The sequence below is a fragment of the Trachypithecus francoisi genome, unplaced genomic scaffold (assembly GCF_009764315.1).
Source record: "Trachypithecus francoisi isolate TF-2019V2 unplaced genomic scaffold, Tfra_2.0 Lachesis_group10, whole genome shotgun sequence".
Taxonomy (NCBI): domain Eukaryota; kingdom Metazoa; phylum Chordata; class Mammalia; order Primates; family Cercopithecidae; genus Trachypithecus; species Trachypithecus francoisi.
In genome coordinates this window covers 92706594-92721498 of record NW_022681455.1, presented here as the reverse complement: position 1 = coordinate 92721498, position 14905 = coordinate 92706594, and the positions used below count along the sequence as shown (strand labels likewise).

Here is a 14905-nt window from a genome sequence, read left to right as displayed (position 1 = left end):
GCAAATATAAAAGGCCGAGTTCTCTTTCTTATATCCTTAGGGGAATCAGCTGCCCTTACTCACCTTCAGTAGCAAGCTCCCCTTCTAATCACCTGTGGACTTGAGAAGTCAACTGCATTGGACCACTCAAATGAATGAATGAATGTGGATAACAATATTTTGGCAGATACGAAAGAGAAGAGAAGAATGGGCATGTTCCGTGGAAAATACACAGTTCTCTAGCTTTCTCCAAGCCAGCAAAGCAGAGTTCTATTGGGCCAAATTGTGGCAATTGGCACATGAGCATAATGCTTATTTTAATATTTCTGGATGAAATTAGTGAATCTTTAGTGTCTAATTGTTATATGTATAATCTCTTACATTTTCTGGTAGAAAGATAAGCCTATGTCCCTATCACCCCCAAGCTACAAAACAACCAAAAATAAAATTCATTCGAGTTTTAAGTGAAACTTCATTTCCTTTTAATCGCATATACAAAACAGGTCTGTGTTCATAAGCATGGCAACTCTTCATGCAGGGAACAATAGAGCACAGGAAGCGAACTTCAGAACAAATGACTTTGTGATAGTTTTGTTTTCTTTTTTTTTTTTTTTTTTTTTTTTTTTGTTTTTTTTTTTTTGAGACGGAGTCTTGCTCTGCCGCCCAGGCTGGAGTGCAGTGGCCGGTCTCAGCTCACTGCAAGCTCCGCCTCCTGGGTTTACGCCATTCTCCTGCCTCAGCCTCCCAAGCAGCTGGGACTACAGGCGCCCGCCATGTCGCCCGGCTAGTGATAGTTTTGTTTTCTAACACACCTGTAACGGGCATGGAAATCATGCCCTCCTTTGCTCCTACTCATGGGTGGCATCCATTGCTAAATTTTTGCCTGTTACTTTGGAGGCTAATTGCTAAGCTTTGATGACACAGTAGTTTCAAGAGATTTCCAATATGTGCTATGTTAGCATTGAGAGTGAGAAGCGTCTTTTATTGTCTGAACCCCTCTTCAATTTCCATGATTCCTAATGCAGAGGAACATGTGCCAGGCTGGAAACCATTACTCGTGCAAGCCCATCTTCTGTTGTCACAATGATGGAACCTTTGAATATTTATCTGCCAGATGACAAACAGGACATCTTGTGCCTTAGCAGCCTGGGAGAGTGAGAGTAAGCTCTCTTGTTATATTGGAAGCCAAGACTTAATGTTCCAAGCCTGAACTGAAACAACCTGTCTTAGGTATGGTTTCCAAAGAGAACGCTTCCAAATGTCCTCCTTGGCCCTGGAGGAGGGAGGCAGGGAAGTATGGGTTAGTACCTTTACACCTGAGCATGTAGCTTCAGCCTTTCAGAGATTCTCAGCTATCTTGCTGTTTCCTACACCAGGAAGATGGCCAAGAAGGCTACTGACTCAATGAGAGCAACAACACATACAGTGAACTCCAGGATTAGAGTTCCTGAGAAAGAGAATGTGAATGCTTAGTGAGCAAGGATGCTTGGGGTTTCGCCTACCTGAGTCTGGACTGGCTCACCCTAATTTTTTTTTTTTTTTTTTTTGCATACATATTTATGTACTGCTAAGTCTGACCTATGCGTTACAGCTGTTTCTTTATGATTGTATAGTACCACTTTTTACCAACCTGGCTTAATTCTATGGTGCAAGCAGCCTAAGGGACTGTTAATAAAAGAGAACTGTTGTGCTTTCTGATGTTAACCTCAATGCTTAGGATTTTATTTCAACACTCTAGCTCCCATTAATAGCTTGCTGTGAATGTGTTACCTATTAATTATTCTCACCTTGTCATGTTTACAAATGTTGTTGTTTTTCTCTAAGCTTTATAAAATAGAGTATCTATTTATTTGACTCTTTACCCTTTATCCCATCATCTCATTGGCTTACAGGCCAGCATAATATTATCCAATTGAGTCATTCACTTATGCATTCATTTAGCAAATATTTACATGGAGCCTTCTCTCATGGAGTTATATTCTGATGGAGGAATGCAGTTTTATTCAGCAAGTATTTGGGCACCCAATAAACGCCGTGAATAAAAATAAGCGTGGAAGGGGGAGAAGGAAAGCATGGGGTGGATAGGGGATGAGCTACAAGTTTAAATAGGGTAGGCAAGGAAGGGTTTGTTGAAAAAGTGACAATGGATGAGGGATGAAGCTGTGTGTCTATCTGGAAGAAGATCATCCTAGCCAGTGAAAAGGTGGCTACAGGATCCCAGGAATGCAGTGTTTGAGATGCTGCAAGGCAGCCCTGTGGTTTGAGGGGAATGAAAGAGGGAAAAAGCAGTGGATGAGGTCTAAGTGGAAAGTCCCAAGGCAGACTGTATAGGGCAATGGTTCTCTATCCTTGCAGTGGATCATAATAGCTATACATTCCTCCTTAGATGTGTTAATGATGTGGTTATGCTGAAAGAAAAATGAATTCTTAATATATTGAGTTGCATTCTGAAATATTTATAGATATTGATAATCTAGATAATGACTATCTGGATAATGTGATGATGTCTCAATTTGCTCCATAGTAATACAAGACAGGGGAACTGGATGGGGATGTGGAGGGGGCAGGATTGGTCATGGATTGAGAGATGGCTGGATGATGGATACATAGAAGTCAAAGCGCTAGCTTGTCTACTTTTGTGTATGTTTAAAATTCTCCATAATAATAACATTTAAAAGAATTACCTGGGAATCGTTTAGAAAAATAACAGCTCCAGGAATTGATGTAATTAGTTTTGGGTGCAGCAATGACATTACTTGCTTGTCTTAAGCCTCTCCAGGTTTCATTAATTTCCTATTAGTAGGAGAACCACTGGTATAGGGTATTCTAGGCCATTCTTAGGGCCTGGGATTTTATTGTGAGTGAGAAATGAAGTCAATGGAGAATTTTGAACAGTAGACTGACACAATTTGCCATTTGTTTGAGACAGATCATTCCGGCTGCTGGGTTGAGAATAAACCATAGAGGAACAAGGGCAGAGGCCGGCAGATCCAGCAAATTATAGATAAAAGAAATTACAAAACAGTTTGGTGAGGGCTGTGATAGGAGAGAACATAGGGCATATAGGAAGGTAGGCTGAATACACATATTGTCAATCCATCCAACCACTGCTGAGCAAAATGGACATTCCAAAATATGCTGGGATGCTGTACTGTGAAGGAGTAATGATATTTCAGGCCTTGGGTAGAATATAGTATGCGAGAGAGTGAGAGGACCTAGGAAACTTCCCATTACAGGGGAAAGTCACTTGTTCTTAAAGACCTTTGATTTCCTTTACCCAAAGCAATTAATGCATTGCAGTTATTTGTCCAATTTTCACTCTTATTTCTGATTTTTAATGAATGGGACAAGACTAGGAGGGGTAGAAAGAAGAAATGTTTTCAGAGTCCAATATACCGGAAACTTAGCCTCTCATCTTTCACTCACTCGTAAATATACAGAAGGCTCTGGAAGTCCAGACAAACCAATCAAACCACAGTCCGCAGTTATGGCATTTTCCCCATACAATGAAATCTTCCACATTTTAGAAGCAGAGCATTGCCCATCACTCTTGGCTGTATCTTCCAAATATTACTCTCAGACATCTTCTTCAGTCAATCTTGTATAATCCCCAGCAATATATGGTGTGAGCCTTTGTAAGGTTCTGTATTGGATCTAGCAGAGAAAAAATTGCCTAAAATGCAAGTTTTGCCTTCAGGTAGCTTTTTAAAATGTATGATATTTGCTATTATTAAGACTTTATTTGTTCAAGTTGATGGGGTATATGTACAATTTTGTTAAATGCATGGTTTGCATAGCAGTCAAGTCAAGGCTTTTAGGGTATTCATCACCCAATTAACATACGTTGTACCCATTAATAGCTTCTCATCATCTACCTCTCTCCCATCCCCTCATCCATCCCAGTCTCCACTGTCTGTCACGCCACTCTCTATGCACATGTGTACACATTTTTTAGCACCCACTTATAAGTGAGAACATGTGATAGTTGACTTCCTGTGCTTGGTTTATTTAACTGAAGATAATGATCTCCAGTTCCATCCATGTTGCTGCAAAAGACGTGATTTCATTCTTTTTTACGGCTGAATCATGTAGGGAGCTTTACATTCTGATCCTCTCTCTTTTCATACTAACCATTGCACTTTAATAAGTACCTATACAAGCATTTGCTGATGATCTAATTTGTTATGTAGGTCACTACTGATTGTAAAGCTCATGGAATACAGGGTCCATGTTTTACACATGAATGTTTACATTCCCCTCATCACAAGGTGGGTCCACAATAGATGCTTAAAGATTTTGGTTGACTAATTTCTAGATAATTTTTATGTGAAGTCAATAATAGGATGCAGAGTTCAAGAGTAGTGCATTTTCAAAGTTATCGTAGAGGGATATTGAGATGACTATAGCTGATCTGAGTTAACCCTGGAGCATCTGGAGAGCCCTCCAAATCCAACACACCAAAAAACACGTGAGAGGGGAAGCTGAATTGTTAGATTTCCCAGTGGCATCTAAGAGGATTGTGGTGTTGGCTGACTCTTACTGCTGTCTCAAGCCTCAACCCTTTGACCCAAGCCCATCTGACTGAGGAGGGAAGAAATAACCAAATTTGACATTGACCCAGCTTATCTCTCCTCCAAGAAAAGTATACCTCTGCCTTCCATGTTGACTTTTCTCTTTGGACCACCTCAGCCCTTCTGTATTTCATTTGCTACACAAAGCCCTTTCTATTGCTGTAAGTAGATGTTACTCTACACTTCGTGCATGTATAAACACTGTCTTTCCTTTAGCACCTCAGAAAGACAATGCCTTCTACTTCTTCAGAAGCCCAAAGCACATGCTCAATGTTTTAAAAGAAACAGAATTAACACAATGCATTATTCTATTATTCCTGTTTTAATTAGGACTCTTAATTACAAGAGATAAAAACCCAAATCAAATTGGCTGAGGGAAAGTAAGTGCATTTACTTGCTTGTATAACTGTGAAGTCCCGGGACATAACTAGCTTCAGACACAACTGGTGCCAAGAGTGCAAACACGTCATCAGCACTCATTTCATCTCTATGTCTTTGTTCTGACTTCTACTGGGGTGTCTTCATTCTCTGTTTTCACTCAATGACTTCTGGAAGTCCAGCTCACAATATCTGTACTGCTAGCATTTTCAGCAGAAAAGAGAATGGTCTCTTCTCTCACCATCTCAATAAAATCTCTGTGTTTAGCTGAGTCTAATTGGGTCTTGTGCTCAAGTATAAAGCAATGACGATGAGCTGGTGTAGGGTACTGATCTAACTGGTTAGGCTCAAGTCACCTGCTCATCCCTGGAACTGAGGATGGATTCAACTCCACTAGAAGTACATGGGCTAAGAACAGAGAGAAGTGCTTCTCCTGTGAAAAACGAGACTCAAGTTGTCAGAAGAAAAGTGAGTGGATGCTGGGTAACATTAGCAGTGCATGGGACATACTTTTTGTAAGGAAAATTCTTTTCAGAGAGTTGGCTGATAAAGCATTTATCAGGAGTCTGGGAAAAGGAAAAACTCACTTTTGGTATAGGCCAAAATAATTTGTTTTATGGCTTTGGGAAGGTGTTCTCTGTTACTCTCAGCCTGCCTTTTATGTGAGGACATTGCCTAGAGTCAACTCCAATCGTTTATTCTTCAAAGTGAGGTCATATGACCTGCCTCTTGTTCAGATTCCCTGTCCTTGGCTTTACGCATAAAATAAGGAGAAACACTCTCCCTTGCAAAACCCACCGAACATCCATATCGCACTTGCCTCCTCTTATTAGCTTCCCCGTGTGGCTGTTGAATAAATGATTGAACACAGGGCAGTACTTAATCTTCCTAACAATAGCCCTCCAAACATCCAACACTGTCAGATGCTTTCCTGGCATTTGAAAATATGCCTGCAGCAAAATCATCTATTAAATTTTAACAGTGAGTAAGACCTTGTGGACAAAGAAGACTGTCAGTTAAGCTGCCATCATTTGGCAAAATCAGTGGCCATGGGGCCTCCAAGGGAAGAGCAGAAGACATGGATGGTAACCCCCGAAAGTTATCCAGGAGTGGGGTGCTAGGGCTTTCCCAAGCTTGTACACTGACTTAATGACTTGATTGCACTCCAGTTTGGGGATATTTCAGGATGTGGGCTTGGAGGTTGGGAAGAGAGGTAGCCCTCCATAGTATAAGTGGTGTCCTAGATGTCCTAGATGTAGCATTCATCACTATAAGCCTCTATGTCTTGGCTGTTTTCCTTTTGCTCCATGCAAACTCTTGACCAACGTTGGATTTGCTACCGGGATACTTCCTCCAATTTTCCAGCATAGCCTCATTTTATAATTTTAAAAACTAGTTGATATAATATTTCAGAACCCTAAATGAGACTTAAAGACTGGATAGTGAAATGTACATAGCTTTGGCTTATTTTATTAGTAATAGACACTACTTAGCAGTGATTCCCTGTTCTTGGTAATTTCTCTGGCACTGGCCCCTGATACACTGGACAGTGTTTTCCAATACATAGTCTTTCTGGCCATAACTGATGGACTCAGGGCAGACCCCTGTCCCTGGGTGAACCAATCAGCTTATCCCTTCCTGGAATTTGCCAGTTGGAGCAGAGTCTAAAGTTCAATGGAGTGGAGTTAAATTAGCACTGTCTTCAGTGTTTCTTGGTCTTTACTATTAAATATACAGATTCCAGCATACCCCCCAGCCCAAAGTTCTGATTCAGCAGGTGTGGGTTAGATCCAGCAATCAGTGTCTTAACAAACACTTCTAAGTGAGTCCTATCGTCAAGTTGACTTGGAAAACACTTGTTAGAGAAGGTTTAGGAATTTTCACTGTGGGATTTCCTTAACAGGCTTGGTCCTTCCTTCCCAAGTCCTTGCAAGTGTTCCGCTCTTCATTCCATAAATAAGCCTACTACCTCCTCTTTTGTATTTATTTATTTACTTTACTAGTGTTCATTTGTATTACTTACAATAAAGGACTATGACTTTGAAAATACATCACTTCTTGAGGGACTAGACAAAGGGTATTACATGTTGATGAAGTAGAGTGGTAGAGAAGTAGATGAGCTGATTGAACAAAGCTCATAGCCGAGTGAGGGAAGACTCCACACTAGAATATGCTCTACATTCATTTTCCCTGGAAAGGAGAAAAACATAATAAATGAGGGACTCTGACCTTTCAAGTAAATTAACAAGCTGTAGCTATTGTTTTTGCAGATCTATGTGACCTATTATATGCCTGATGCCTTATTTTTTTCCTATCATTTCATTTTCAGAAACTTGGTTTTGTTTTGTTTTGCTTTTGAGCACACAGTCAGTGAGAGGTTCTGTTTTTGTTCAGTCTCTTAATTCCAAGCCACTGGTAGCTAGCTTCTACCTACTTAAGTGAGGTGTGTATACTAACTGTACATGGATGTACTTGCAAAAGTACCAAACTTTAGTGGTCAGTCGCTTGGGTAGTCTTTTATTTAACCAGAAATCTCTCATTTAAACTTCAGTCTTGAGCGTTAGAAAATTTGTGACACAATGCTCTCCAGATGAATAATAACCATAGACAGAGGTTTCAAAAATGCACATTCTTTGTAAGAAATAAGGGATCTCTGCAGTAAGGCAACTGATTTCTAGTATGCTTTCTGTTTTCTTTTTTCCTAAGAGCCAAACTTTACAAATAGCCTTTACCACCCCTTTCCAATATTTTGTATGTGTATGGGATTCTAAGTAACTCTAGAGTTCCCTAAAAATACCAGTTTGCACTTGGCTGACAGTATAATTCTAGTCACCCCAAGACAACTTGATAGAGAGTAACAGTGTCCACTATAATATATCAAACATTTCTTCTTATTTTTCAACTCTGAACTGCCTTTTTGTCCCTTCTCACATTGACAGCCTGCTATCAATTCCAGCAGGGAGAACACAGACTGGATATTTGCCAGGTAATTAGTTGGCTATAAATCAGTGAGAGTTGGTCATTTTATTAAGCATGTTCAGATCTTGTTTGCAGTTCCTCACCATGGCCCATCAGCACTGTGGCAGCTTTAGTTGGTTAATGTGATATTAAGACTCCTAGCCAATGAAAAATTGAGGAAAAAAACCCATTAAAATTGGGTAATATTTGGTGTCCTTATTTTGCATTGTACATTGGTATCTAATATCAGCTGTATGAACCCACTGTCCGGAAGCAATGCCATCTCTTGTTCTATTTTTAGTGCCTTCTCTCCTTGTGAACATTAAAGTTGCTCACAAAATACCAGTGATGTTTTCTCCAGGCATTCTGGAAATTCCAAACCTTTCTGATGTCTCCTCTGATGCAGGGAAACTGACTTTAGATCTTTACTCAATTTTGCTAATCTGAGAAGGTTAATGTGTGTGCCTTAGAGTTAGGCAAGACTTTTCTATTTTTCATGTATTAAATGATTTCACTTACAAAGCATATCAATCTGAATTTTTTGGGTCACTGGTTTCAGCATCAAGTTTAGCATCATAAAATTCCATCTTCTATTATTTCCCAATGGAAGAATAAGCTCTCCTTTTTCTTTTTGCTTGTCTGGTAGTCATTCTTCTTTTGGTAACTGCCTCCTGATGTTACTTCATTTATGTGGCATGGATGTTGCTGTCTCCATTTTTGGCCCCAGGATAGATATGTGAACCAGGCCTGGCCACTGAGAGCATCACGTCTTACTGCTCACAAGAAGAGGCTTACAGATGGACATGTGACTCAGTCACAGTTTATGGAACTGAATTATGTGAGTTTTTTTTTCTAGATCTCTTAGGAAAAAGATAATCCCTAATTTTTCTAAGGTTGCTCAGAATTGAACATAACAACTAACTCTAGGAGAGACACTCCATGAGTGGAAATGGTGTCCAAATGAGAAAAGTGAAACCAGGAAATGGAAGAGCAAAAACCTGAATTTGGTGACATGATTTAAGTCTCTGGATCCAGCTGTGCCTGCAGCGTGAATTGGACTTCTTAATTACTCATGCCAATAAATTTCTTTTTCTACTTAAGCCATTGAGTTGGATTTTTGTCAGTGGTAGCATGGGAGTCCTAATAACCACAGGTCTTTGCCTCCTATGCCACCTGCCTATTTTTCTTACCCTGGCCCACTCCATTATATGCATCTCCATAAAAATCTGCTTATTCGCAAAGATTGAATTCACATATCCTTGATTCTAGAAAGTTTTTCCCAATACTTCCTCTAATAAATTGAATTTCTCACTCTTCTCTTTTTCCACAGCATCCTAAAATTCCCCTTGACATGTTTTGACATTCACATTTCCATTTATTATAAGCTTTCTGGTGATGCTGTGTCCTGAACACTGTAGATATTCAATAATGTAGTGAATCGAAATTAGTGCCTTTGGAGGCTGCAAGCACTTTTCACCTTCTTAGGAAACAATTAGATTAGCCATAAGTCCCCTAAGCCACATTTCCAAAACTGATCCATTAAATACCAGTGTACTTTAAGGGTACTCGAATAACTGGTGCTTAGCTATAAAAATGTCTTGTGGTCCAAAAAACCTAGGAAACTCTTAGTTAAACAAAATTAACCTAGTGCCTCTTAGAGCATTTATTAAACTAAGAAACAATGTAACACAGTGGGTAAGATGTCGGGGGATGTGGACATAGAATGGCATAAGTATCAGCCAGGGTCCACTGAAGAGACAGAAGCTATAAAGTCATTTGAACCGGAAAGGTTTAATACAAAATGGTTATTAATGAGTGTCAGGGGACTGGTTAATGAGGAATAAAGAGAACTAGAAAGAATGTAGGAAGAGATTCACACCTGATTGCAGAGTAGGTGGCTCTACCCCACTGGATGGTAGGGAAGTTCACTGAGGTGCCATAGACTAAGGCTGCAAGCAGGAGACCACTGGCTGAGAGCTCAGTAAAACTTTCCCAGAAACTGCCCAGTTTGAACTGTCGAACTCACTTCTCAGATCTCACCTTCAAGGGAATAAGCCCTTTATAGTCTTACTCAGAAAATTGACATGTTTTAATCTTTCTTTCTTCAAATGTACTGGCATTGATAAACTGCCAGTATGGACTTAAAGTTGCCTGAGGTTAGTGAACATTTTTCTTTTTCTGTGCTCCATAGTGCTTTGAAAAGTGCCAAGAATACAGTTTTCCCTTTCCAACTTTACACATAATTATTTGTACTTCTTTGTGATACTTCTTATTGCTACTTTGCATGAATTATATTAGAGGTTCAACAAGAATTCTAGCTTAAATCCTATTTATTCCACTAAGATTTCCAAGACTGATCCAGAAGGACATTTTGTTTTTTAACTAAAAACCTGTATTTTACCAAAAATCTGTATTTAAACTTCATTGCTATTTGGCTGCATTCCTTAGCTTCCTGTTTCAAGATCCCCATAAAAGCATCTGACTGACTTGACATCTTGGTAGTCTCAATGGTATGTGGATGATTTTAGCTGAAATGAAAGAAAACCCTAGTTAACACTGGATTAAAAGCTGAAGACCTTTACTTTTCTCATATAGCAAGAGCTCTGGAGGTCAGTGATTCATGGATGACTTGGTTGTTTAATGGTATACATAGACCTCTAGCTCTTTCTGTTCATCCATCCTGCTATCTATAGTTTCTTGGTTTTGCATACTCAAAGTTGTCACCTCAGATCTGCAAGATGAAGTCTGTACTCTAAGTATCAAGTTCTCACATGAGAATATCGAAAGGAGGAAGGGAAATATTAATTTTCTCTCATATCAGATCTTTATCACATGACCACACCCAGTTGCCAGGGAACCTGGGACAGCAGGGATCAGGCATTTGTATAATAGCTTCTGTCATGGGACTGGACAAGAGTGAAGCGGGATTAGAATGCCTATTCATATGCAGTCTGTAGTTGTAAGCTAGAGTAGATGCTTATTAAACACTCACTGAGTGAATGTGTGAATAAATGATAGATTTCAGTGTGTACTTTTATATTAAATGCTATTTATGTGGTCCCAGATTTAAATTACAAATCATGCCACATGAACAAGAGATGACTCTTGAAATCCATTTGCTTATTTTTTAGGAAGCTGTTTTCTTTGCTTGTTTTCTTATTTTCCTCATCATTGAAACATCATGTTACTAATATTTCACTAGTGTGAGTAACAGGATCAGAAGAAATATGTGAGAAAACTGATCTAGTTAAAAATTTTTAAAGTCATCTCTCATTTATATGTTATACCAATTTCTTTTTTTGTGTGCATGTGAAATTCTTTATTTCCTTACTATCTGAGGCATTCCACAAGACTGAATTCTTCAGATATTATCCAGTTATTCTTTCCATTATTGTTTCTCACAATATTGTTTGGGTTTTTCTCTATTATAGTATTATACTATGGATTTGGCATGCATTATCTCATTTAATCTTCCCTTTACCTATTCACAGTGCAAATCTAGCATTTGAAGGAAGATCTGTCAGACATTAAAAATTATTTCCTTTACCAGAATTCTGTACTGCTTCCTGTAGAGATCCTCTTATCTACCTTTTTCTCTGTCAAATATTATTTATCCTGTGTTTCAAACTGTTCTCTCATATAATGTGCTGGACTTCCTCTTCTGACCCTGAGAAAGTAACTGCTATCTAACTGTGGTTTCAGACACTGGTCAATAAATAGCACAGGGATTGTGAGTTCTGACAGAAGGGAGACCAATGAGGTGAGACCAGTGATCACTAAAACTTTCTGCTTGAGACGTTTTATGGATTACAATAAATTGAGAAAGCCCAATGGAAGCAAATCAGACTCCCTGAGTTCAGGAGAAGGAGACTTGGGAGGCCTAGGCAGCTAGAATTTGTGGGCCAGAGTACAGAAGAAGAGGAGGTATGCTTAGAAAGAACTCTCAAAATTTTCATAGGAGTTCTTGAGCCTTTTGGTTAAATACTAAAATGCATGTACACAGTAAGAAACTTCATGAGATTAGCCCAGAAAAACTACTGAAGCTGAACAATTCCTAGATCTCACACTGGACTGGGAGACATTCAACTTCTCACATTCCACATGGAAAGAATTCATTAGAAGTGGGATGTAGCCCTTGAGTAAAGCCTACTCTATACCCTCTATAACAAAAAATTACAAACAAATCTCAAAAAGAACAAGCAAATCTACATGAAACTTCCTAGTAAAACAAAATTCAACACACTTTGAAGACAATCAAAATCTAGAAACTCAATATTATAACATTGATAATTTCTGGAATCCAATTACAAAATAATAGAAATGATAAGAAAAAGGGGAATGTGCACCATAACTACAAGAAATCAATCAATAGAAATAGACTCAGAAGTGGCAGAGAAGATGGAAATAACATGCAAGACTTTAAAACAGCTCTTATATACAGGCTCAAAAATTTACACACAGTAGAAAGCCCAGAGGCCAGTGCTGGCCAGAAGACAATAGAATGACATCTTTAAATTGCCAACAAACAAACAAACAAACAAACAAAAACTTCCCCATTAACCTAGGGTTCTCTCTATCAAGAGAAAATACCCTTCAAAAAGGAAGAAAAACAAAGATTTGTAGGCCCAATAAAAGCTAAGAAAATCCCTATGAATGGCTCTCATAGTAGATAATTTAAGACCACATCTCTCTCTTACCTGACTTCTGTTTCCTGTATTGAGCTTACTCTTTTAATGCCATGAGATACAGGTAATACTCTCTGTATTTGACTATGCCACCCAGTGAGATTTAAACATAGCTCCTCTATGAAATAATTCCAGTGTTCTGATTTGGAATCTTGGCACTGGAAACTCCAATGTTCACCTTATCCTTGAACTTTTCCGTTTTTTATTTTTTCTTTCCAATTCTTGGTGGATTTGTAAGCTCATAGAAGGCAAGGACTATGTATTATTCATTTTTCTGTAGTTTTTTTGTAGCACTTTTAGCCAAATGTGCTTTAAAAATGTTAATTTATAATTGATATTGAAATTGTACTCCAAACAGTTAAAGAAATAAATGCCTAACAGATTCTTGAGTTTGTAGGATGATAGATTAAAAAAACAACAACTTGCTGAAATGCTGGAACTCCCTCTGCTTGTAAGATAACAAAACCAACTGAAATAGATTGGAACCAATATGGCTGACTAGAGTCTATGCAGAATGAACTTGCTGACATCACAGCCCAAATTTCCACCACATGGTTCATACTATCTTCTTCTGAAATTGCGTGTGTGACTCATGAGGAGACATGAAGAGATAACAGTGCATGCTTGAGGACTTTCCAGACCTCCTCTTTCCCTCTCCCATTCATGTACTCAACCCAGAATCTGCCCTTGAACCTTTTCTAATAAAAACGCTGCCTTGAAGTCGGCACCAGGAGACAGATATGAGTTGGACTCCTGTCTCCTTTTTGGCTGACCTTCAATAAAAAGCTTTTCTTTTTTTTTTTTTTTTTATTATACTTTAAGTTCTAGGGTACATGTGCATGACGTTTATATCATGTATAACTCCCCAGTGCAATCCCTCCCTCCTCCCCCCTCCCCATGATAGGCCCCAGTGTGTGATGTTCCCCTTCCCGAGTCCAAGTGATCTCATTGTTCAGTTCCCACCTATGAGTGAGAACATGCGGTGTTTGGTTTTCTCTTCTTGTGATAGTTTGCTAAGAATGATGGATTCCAGCTGCATCCATGTCCCTACAAAGGACGCAAACTCATCCTTTTTGATGGCTGCATAGTATTCCATGGTGTATATGTGCCACATTTTCTTAATCCAGTCTGTCACAGATGGACATTTGGGTTGATTCCAAGTCTTTGCTATTGTGAATAGTGTCATTGTACTGGCTTCTAGAGCATCAGGCAGTGAGCCCCTTTTGCTTGGTAACAATATTAGAAAATTGATACATCAAATTTGTTACTTTTTAATGAATATTCTGCCACTATCAGGTAAAGGTTTTTGGTATTGCTGTAGTTTTTTTGTTTTTGTTTTGTTTTGTTTTCAGCCCAGGATGTTTAGCAGATAAATATTTTTTTTCCCCAGAGAAATGATAGTTACAAGAAAAAAAACAAACAACCCCACCAAAAAGCGGTCAAAGGATATGAATAGACACTTCTCAAAAGAAGACATTTATGCAGCCAACAGACATATAGAATAAAGCTCATCATCACTTGTCATTAGGGAAATGCAAATCAAAACCACAATGAGATACCATCTCACACCAGTTAGAATGACGATCATTAAAAAGTCAGGAAACAACAGATGCTGGAGAGGGTGTGGAAATAGGAATAGGAATGCTTTTACACTGTTGGTGGGAGTGTAAATTAGTTCAACCACTGTGGAAGACAGTGTGGTGATTCCTCAAGGATCTAGAACCAGAAATATCATTTGACCCAGCAATTCCATTACTGGGTATATACCCAAAGGATTAGAAATCATTCTATTATAAAGAGACATGCACACTTAAGTTTATTGCAGCACCATTCACAACAGCAAAGACTTGGAACCAACCCAATTGCCTATCAATGATAGACTGAGTAAAGAAAATGTGGCACATATACACCATGGAATACCATGCAGCCATAAAAAAGGATTACCATATGTCATTTGCAGGGACATGGATGAAGCTGGAAATGATCATTCTCAGCAAACTAACACAAAAGCAGAAAATCAAACACCACATGTTCTCACTCCTAAGTGGGAGCTGAACAATGAAAACACTTGGACACAGGGAGGGGAGCATCACACACTGGGGCCAGTCAGGGGACGGGGGGCTAGGGGAGGGAAAGCATTAGGAGAAATACCTAATGTAGATGATGGGTTGATGGTTGCAGCAAACCACCATGGCATGTATATACCTATGTAACAAAACTGCACGTTCTGCACATGTTTCCCAGAACTTAAAGTATAATAATAAAAAAAAAGAATGAATTTTATTTTCCAAAAAAAAAAAAAGATAAAAAAGAAAAGACAAGAAAGGTGGAACA

General features: G+C 38.8%; 1 long non-coding RNA gene across 1 annotated transcript in view; it reads right to left on the bottom strand.

The window, feature by feature from the left end:
• LOC117087781 overlaps positions 1-12664 on the bottom strand; it is a 28315-nt gene extending 15651 nt beyond the window's left edge. The window contains exon 1 of the long non-coding RNA XR_004438911.1: positions 12584-12664. This is a non-coding gene — a long non-coding RNA (uncharacterized LOC117087781). The remainder of the gene's footprint in view (positions 1-12583) is intronic.
• Positions 12665-14905: the final 2241 nt, after the last annotated feature.